Source organism: Alligator sinensis, unplaced genomic scaffold, assembly GCF_000455745.1.
Source record: "Alligator sinensis unplaced genomic scaffold, ASM45574v1 scaffold293_1, whole genome shotgun sequence".
Lineage (NCBI taxonomy): Eukaryota > Metazoa > Chordata > Crocodylia > Alligatoridae > Alligator > Alligator sinensis.
The window spans coordinates 2,133,493-2,142,258 of NW_005842158.1; the positions used below are offsets into that span (position 1 = coordinate 2,133,493).

Genomic DNA, 8,766 nt, shown 5'->3' on the forward strand with positions numbered 1-8,766 from the left:
TTTGAGAGTAGGTTCAGGCTGGACATTAGAAGGAACTACTCACAGTCAGGGCGGCTAGGACCTGGAACCAACTTTCAAGGGAAGTGGTGCTCGCTCCTACCTTGGGGGTATTTAAGAGGAGGCTTGATAATTACCTAGATGGGGTCATATAAGCCCAGTATTCCCTCCTGTCCAGGGAAGGGGGTCAGACTTGATGATCTACTTAGATCGCTTCCAACCCTACATCTATGAATCTATGAATCTATGAAATGTAATGAAAACTAGCAAACAAAACCTGAGAACAGATGGGAAATGTTAAGGGATCTGCTTCATTCTCTTGGCAGTGGGCATTATAGAAGTATTATACAATCCCTAGAAAAGCTACAGTAATAACCAGAAGACTGAAAAAGGAATTGCCTTTGTGCTAACCTTTTGTACTGAACCTTGCAACCCTGGAAAGTGGCACAGGAAACCAAAAGGAAAAATTCCTAATTTTAGACAGAAAATATTGGGGATCAGGGTCACAAGCCAATGGGCTAGGAAGAGCTAAAAAAACAGATAAACATTAACATTAAAGTACAGACATTTAATGGCTAAATAACACATCACAAGCAATAACAATGTGGTATCTTCACTCAACTTGGTTCCCTCCCACACCTCTGGAAGCGCTCCAACCAGCCTCCAATCCTGAGAGCACCCAACTGATTTCTGCCCATCCGAGTTCTGCTGCTGCAATCCAACACTACTGCTTCCATGACTCCTCTGTAGTCTTCAGGCATCTTATCATCTGCCGCTGAGTCCTGTGCTTTCTGCCGCTTCTGGTTCCTCCTCCTTTGTCTCTCAGCATCCAGGGTCTCTGAGAGCTGTAGTTTTCATCCAGTTAGCAGAGTTTTCACAGTTCAAATTCAGTTAGCAGAGCAGATCCCACTGCTGTCACACATATATATTATGATTAGCTTATACAATACATTGCTCCCTCTTTCTGCCCAGCAGAGCTTGCACACTAAACTAAGATGTTGTTGTAGAAAATCTGAAGAGACAAAAGATTTCTTGACTTTTACAGAGGCCCCGGATGGCCAACAATATTTTGAAAAACATAGTAGTTTCCTATGGCTACATTTTTTGACCGATGTCTTAATTCTGAAACACACCTGCTTGTCAAAGATTTCTTCTTTGGAGTCAAGTCCTGACTTCCCAGCATTATCCCAGCTCTACCCTTCCCTGACAGCTCTGCCCTCAGACCACTCTGGCTCCAGTCTCTTTGCAGCCTGCGTTCTCCACTCACCATTAGACACTTCCATGAATGCAGGTGACGCCTTCATTTAGCACAAGTTGCAAATCAATATGGCTATGAATCCCACCCAATCAGGACTCAGCAGTGAAGTCTGAATCACCTGGAGCTCATTGGCTGTTCTTTACACTACCTTTTCTGGGTATGTTTCTACTCCCTTTTACAGTGGTTTTGAGTTTGTGCAGCTTTCCGCAGCTGAATTTTGAACTGAAGGTTATTGCTGTGCCCATTAACGAACCACTGGGCTTATTACTATAATAGCATCATCTGATTGTCACAAGTATGGACAGATTTATTTTTAGAGTTATGTGACACACACCTGATACCACACATAGAGTTACCCAACTGTGTATGCAGTAGTATCTGCCATCGGGGAGATCTTGATATACTTGCTTTCTTTTCTATTAGTTGATAGAGGAAAAGACACTTAAGGTTGGGCTGAATTCACACCTGGTTGATGTCAATACAAAGACTTCTATTCATTTCAATAGGCTTTAGACTCATTTTTACATGTGCTCCAGGGGTGAGGGGGACCCTTTAATTAGAGCTTTAATCAAAGTGCCCGCAGAGTCTAGGGTATCAGTGTCCCCTCTCTTCAAAATGGCAGTGGGGATGCTTTATCTAAAGCTCATTGAACAACCTTTAGTTAAAGCACCCTTCTGAAGCACAGGAGGCTAGCCGGAGTGCGCTAATTCATGAGACACGGAGGCTAGCTGGAGCGCGCTAATTAGCATGCTCCTGCAGACTTGATTAATTGAGTCTGCTCCAACACACTGTAATTACAGCTCATCAGAGCAGCCTTCTGGCTCATGTACAGGCCCCCTAAATGTATCTGCCTGTCAGAAATCGATTGTCCAGCACTAGAGTTTAAGAAAGAAAGAAACAACCTATTAGTACTGGTGGGTGGATTTGATTTCCTTGAAGAATCAGAGCGAGGGTGTCAAAACTCTTCAGAGTTGGCCCAGCCGTGCTTCTGAGTGACATTTCTATTCACTCAGAAAGGTCATGGACTTCAGTGGGAGCAGAGTTTATACAGTGCGGACCACTTTTAAGCATGCTGCCCACCGTACTCTGTTCCGCTCCTTTGATGTGTTTGGCACATCCCCAGCTTCAGGCCCCAGTCAGCACACACATCAGCATCTGCTGAATAAGGAATTTGACTGCTTACATATTAACCGGATAACCTTCCTGCTCTGCCGGAGTGCTGAACTTTCATCCCGAAGAGTGAGAAATTTGCACATCTCTGCCAACCTGTTGCACAAGTTCATTCAAAATGCCAAACAGCACCTCACCATGTCCAGACAGTGGTGAATGCTCAATCCTGAATGTTGATTAGCAAGTGATGGGATGGGTGGGGGGAACTAGGGGCACTTGTACACGTGACAAAATTGGCCTTTAAAGCAGCTTAATTGCCCTTTCTAGGATCTCCACCCTATTCCTGGAGAGCGGGGGAGGTAGTAAATTCATTTCTCACCCCATTACCAATGAGAGTGCACATACTTACACTTCCAACAGTCTCTCTACCTTGCAACACACACATGTTAGCACAATCTCTGCAAAGCCACCATAAGAATATTCAGATGTCCAGTAACATTGCTTATCTCACCTGTGTCCCCTTCTATCTCACTAGGCACAGGGGCACATAGGATCACAAGATATCTGTTTCACATCCACTGTCCTTGGCCTTGGAGCAGAGCTGGACCCTTTCTCCTTTTTCCTTTTATCTTGCTGCAGCTGTGTTGCCCGTATAACATTTTGGCTTGCCATATCTTGTATCTGTAACTTCCAATTTACACTTTTCAGAGCAAAGACACAACACTGCTTACACACTTTGTGTTGCACAAACTGCTTAATCATTAGGCTCCCTAGGTTCTACTTCTATTAGAAATATTCACAGTGTTTCTAGCACAGGAAGTTAATTTTCTCTGCTACTGATTTCTTATTGGACCAGCAATAAAAGTTATTTTACTTAACCACCTCAGACATCCTCTGAGATCAGATGGCAGCTCTCTCTCAAGGTTGCCATATTTCTCTCTGCTATAAAGCAATCATTCTTAAAATTTCATTCTCACTCTCTCCTCCACTTATCTTTCTTTACTGTGTGTTTCTTTACCAACTTTCACTCCTTATTAATCAGTGATTTTTTAACTCTCCAGTATAAGGTCGCCATTACAAATGATCTAGGGTCCATCATAACCCTGTCTGAAACCCATCACTGCTACAAAAAATGCTGATCAAGGCTCCCATATTAATCAACATTAGGGGGTTTTCATATTTCCCTTATTTCCCACTAAACTTGAATGGTTGGGCACCCCTGGTAGTCAAAACAGACTCATCCTACTAGCCCCTTGGGTGCTTGGGGTGTAGGGCTTTCCTTCCCTATGGTGAATTGGAAGGCACTGAAGGCTGAACTGACCAACGTGGGTCTGGCTTTGCCCCTCCTGCCAGCTTTTTGCATTCAAATGAGCTGTATCAATCTCTGTGCTGCTTTGCTCTTTAACTTCCCACCTTTGTTAACTCATTCCTCTCCTCTGCTGTTGTCTTTTGTATAAAAGCCATCTGCAAAGTTTCAAGAGACATCTGACAGTGAGGATTTTTCAACTCCTTAACCTGTTTCTCTCTATCAAATTTCACCTCCTCCACAGATCAGTTTTGCTGACATCAGCTGTAGGGGAACAGCAACATCGTGCTTAATTGTTACAACTTGCCCAGGATTAATCTGATCAAGAATTAACTCTCCCTAGCATCCATACTGCAATTTGCCAAGGGGCAAATCAGGACATAGTGAGAAGCTACCCCAACGACCCAACTCCCAGAGATTACCATTGCCCATTGGCTGTAGTTCCCAACTCGATACCATCAACCTGTCTCTGACTCCTGGCTGCATTTGCAAACTCTAAGCTAATCGCTTCCACTTATCCCTGTCCTCCTGCACATTACTTAGCTGTTTCTAACCCTGGTCACATTTCAAAGCCTCCTCTGCTTTTTGCTCTATTGCCTTTTTAGAAGTTTCCCATAAGAGCTATAATGCTGGTCCACGCTGCTGTGCAGGGGCCGTTTGTTTATACAGCAAGCAATAGCCTTCAAATTTAGTTTCTAAATCTGGAACTTCACAATATCACTAATAGCTCAAGAAGTCCATGGATTGTGACCATGTTCCCATGAAAGTTACGTCAACATGGAGGGGTCGTCCACATCCCCCAGTGACGAGCTCAGGGAATCCAACCCCTTACTTTTATTCTTTTCCCAAAACTTACTCAGATTGGCCTGTCCCTATATCCTTCAGGACAACAACCACAAGGTCTGGATCCAAAAAGAAAATGCAGCCCTCCGGGATCCACCCACAACCGTGGTCCAAAAAAGCGGCTCTCCAGGAATCTAACCTACAACCGCAATATCCACTGGCCTGTGAAAATCATGTCATTTATATATAACAGATGACAGACAAGGAAGTTCCAATATGAAGGCTTACTGCCTATCTCAGGTGCCCTTATCTTCTTCCAGTCCCACAGAGATGACGCCAAAGTAGAGGCAGTAGCACTTCTCCCCAGTACGCTTTCTACAATTGCTAAGGAACAGGTTAGAAATGTTTGCATCGCATGGCCAAGTCAGCAGAGAAACCCCATAAATTCACAGAAAACATTTGAGCCATCTTGATCCAAGTACCTTGATCCATCATTACCACCACACTTCAGACTCTGAAATAAGCCTTCCCTACATGACAAATGGGTGATATGAGTTACTAGCCATCTTATTATTCTAAAGGAACTATAGGGAAGCTTATGCACCTTGCTCAAAGGACACACCAAATAGGCAACTACAAGATCTGTACATCTGGGGATGCATGTTGAGTCAAGTTGGCACATTTTCAGCTGACTGTTCTCTGTTGCCCCCAGGTCCTTTTCTGCAGAGCTGCTGCTCAGCCAGTTGGTCCCCAGCCTGTACCGGTCCATGGCATTGTTCCATCCTATGTGCAGAACTTTACACTTTTCCTTACTGAACTTCCTGCATAATCCACTAAAGCACTAAAGGAGAGAAAAGTCATGATCAGAGAGTGTCATAGAAAGGTTCCACAGCAGAGGAATAGGAAACTCAAATAAAGCTATTTCAAGCAGATATGTATATTACTTGTCTCAGTCTCTCCCCACCACCCCACTTTCTTTACTCTAATTCTGGACAACAAAGGCTGGAAGTACCACTGGTGCAGAAGTACCAATGGTACCACTGCCTGGACTTTGTAGCACAGTGCAGGTGGTTTTATGCTGCTTAAGCCATATGAATACTAAACACATGCAGATCAGCCTAAGGATCCTACTGCAAGTATCAAATGGGTAAGCATGCCACTTCCTCTTCAGCTCTTCTGGATTTGACTCCACAGGCCTGAAAACCAAGGGGTGTTTGGCCCCTGGACTTTGTAGCACAGTGTTGGTGTTGCAGTCCCCCAGGTAGATTTTCATGGTACCCCAGTTGAGAACCATTGTCTCAGACCCCTTCAGCCTGAGAATGTGCACACGGTGGGGAGAAGCTAAAATAAAAACCCCACCTCCCACCTCCAAAGCGAGTACTCTGAATTCAGGGCTAGAGACAACGCTGAGCAACGATCATTCTCCATCCCTCCTATTCAAGATGGGCCACTATGCAGAAAGGAATGCAAGAGTTATGGGGCCAGGATACCAAGCCATGGGAAACTACCCTCTACAGCCCAGTGATGAAAGCACTCCCCTGAGAGAAAGAGAGCCCAGGCTCTGATCCCTGCTTCCAATGGCTCTTTAATACAAATGAATAAGCAGTCCCAGGAGCAAGGACCAGAAACCAGGAGTCCTTGTGGCATCAGCACCCTCAAACATGCTGCAAACTAGAATGACACAAAAGTAGAAATAAACAGAGGCTGAAATTTGAAAAGGGTTAAAAAAACAGCTAAGAACTTATGAAAGCTGTTGAAATTATGACAAAATACAATAAACTAAAGAATGTCAGGCTATTTAATTGACCCAAGAGATACTGAAGAGGTGACTTGTTAAGCTATAATCATCTAAACTAAAAGACACACTATAAAGCGGTCCTTTCATTTTGCTAACACAGTCATACTGGGTGGGTCTACACATTTATTAATGTGCCATAGTTACTGTGCATTAAGTTTAGTACTTGTATAACCAAGTATTAAATCAATATGCAGTAACTGGCACTACTGCACAGTAGCACTGACGCATGGCTTTTTAGTGATGTTAACTGTGCAATAGCCTAATACTAATGCATGGTAGTGTGTTAGCACACTTTTTGCTCCACACGCTACTGTGCAGTAGAATTAGGCTACTGTGCAGTTAGCATTTCAAGTAGACATGCCCAGTGAGAACTCATGGCAGCAACTAGAAAAATTAAACTGGAAACAAGATGCAACTTTTTAAAGAAACATTCAGAAGTTTTCCAATGGGAATACCCTTTTTACAATAAGGGTGGTCAGAGTCTAGAATGGTCTGACAGCTGAAATTATGTCTGTGTGATAAAGGTGCTGGCTGAAGGCTCTATGAAGATTAGACTAAGTGTTTTTCTGTATTTGTTTAGATATTAAGCTATATGTTATTGCTAAAATCCTAATTAAAGTTTAAGATGTAGTGAGGCCTTGTATAAAGTAAGACCTAGTAAATTTAGCAAAGCCTTGAAGTAGTAAGGCCCGATGATCCATTGGGTCCCTTCCGACTCTATAATGTATGAATCTATGAATCTATTAAATTTATCAATGTATGAAATCTTTGGATGAAGTCAATTTGTCTTCTGACACATTTCAGGCCTGATTTTCAGTTATACTTTACCTTTTAACATAGCTCTGGCCTTAACACAACTGGGATTCTAGTCATGTTCTAAGTCAACCACATGAAACTGGGCTCTGCAGAACTCACTTCCAAAAGTTCTCTGCATTTCAGGACTCATAGAATAAAATTTGAATGCTTATATTAAATTAAAGATTAGACTATACAATTATGTAATGGCTTTGCAGTCTATTGATCTTTATTAAACTTTCGTTTATACAATGTAGACATTATCAGCCAACATTATCCCCCAGCTATTTGAGCAACCCTTCCACTAGCAATCAGGTGGGCAAAGGAATGGAAAAGGCTTTTTCAGGGTTACTACAGTACTCGGTAAAAAAGAGCTCATGTTTTACAAGAGGAGGCCAGCTTTTTTATATTAAAGAAAGGGATTTTTAGTGGGAATAAGGTAAAACTGATTATAACTAATCCTTTCACATAATCCTCTCTTCACCCAGAGGCAATTGTCAGGGAACCAGAGCCAAAGAAGGGTGTGTGGAAATAAGTTAACCAGGCCTCTTACTTGACTAAGAGGAGAGACAAAGAGAGAGAAAGAGAAGACAAAAAGATGCTGATGCCATGTGTTTTAAAATGTTCTAAGATAAGAAAAAACCTTCATGTCTTGTTTTGTCTTGATATATTAAGCTCTGTGTGCAGATTTTAAACTCCTCCTCTCCTCCGAAACAGAAGCTGATAACTGTTCCCAAAACACAGTGTTTTTTTCTAAATAAGTAAACTGCTTACGTGTGACAAACGAATGATCAACATCTTTCTGTTTCTCTCAAGGTTGCTTTGTCTGAACCCTGCATCTTTTCTCTCTGTCTAAAGTATAAATATGCTTGTAAACTTGTAGAGGTCAGAGTTCCTTTGAGAACTCTCCCTGTGATCACTTGTATAGCTTTAAAGAAACCTAGATGGCTCTGCCAATTCTAATACAACCACCACGCAAAGTTTGATTCCTTCCACAGGTGTTCACACACTTGTAGAAGTAATGAATTTGTGTGAGATGTCTGTCATAGTAACTAGTGGAAAGCCTGTCCAGTGACCCTGTGGGATAGTCGCTAGTACTGAGTAAAGCTTCAGGTACTGATTCGATTCGAAGGGGATTTGCCCTGGTTTGGCTGCAGAATCTACAAATCAGAATTGAATTGGGAAATCAAAGAAAGGTCCGAATCAATTCAAAGCTCTCCGAATTGATTCAGAAAAGATTCAGAAAGCTTCAGAGAGCTTCAGATATTTGGGCAGTCCCCTCTTGCTGCCTCAGGGAGCTGGACCTGCACTCTGTGCCGGTAAGTAGGGGGAGGGGGCACGTTGCAGAAGAGGGGAGGGGATCATGGGGAGACCCTCACTAGGCCCCATCCCCTGCCTGACACCCCAGCTACCCTGAGCACCCCCTGACCCCTGCCTGCTTTCCCAACCCCTTCAATGACTGCCCCTGCCCCACCCAGGCCCAGCATCCTGCTGCCCCCCATTGCTTCCTGCTGTGGGGGGACTCTGCCATGAGCCCCCATCCCCTGCCTTCTCTCCCAGGACCACCAATACCTGCCCCTCCCTCCCAGACCCAGACCCAGCCTCAACATCCTGATTCTTTAAAAAAAAAACAACAAACCTCTACTCACTGGCTGCAGCAGCAGCCATCTGAGGTTGTGGGGGGCCCTGGGGGAACCCCCCCCGTAGGGTGGGGCAGGG

General features: G+C 43.6%; 1 long non-coding RNA gene across 1 annotated transcript; it reads right to left on the minus strand.

Annotated features, from left to right (window-relative positions):
- Positions 1 to 544: 544 nt before the first annotated feature.
- On the minus strand, positions 545 to 4,112 carry LOC112550586. Its single transcript, XR_003094521.1, has 2 exons — positions 1,590 to 4,112; positions 545 to 1,009 (listed from the first exon to the last, which is right to left on the minus strand). It is a non-coding gene; the product is annotated as an uncharacterized LOC112550586 (long non-coding RNA).
- Positions 4,113 to 8,766: the final 4,654 nt, after the last annotated feature.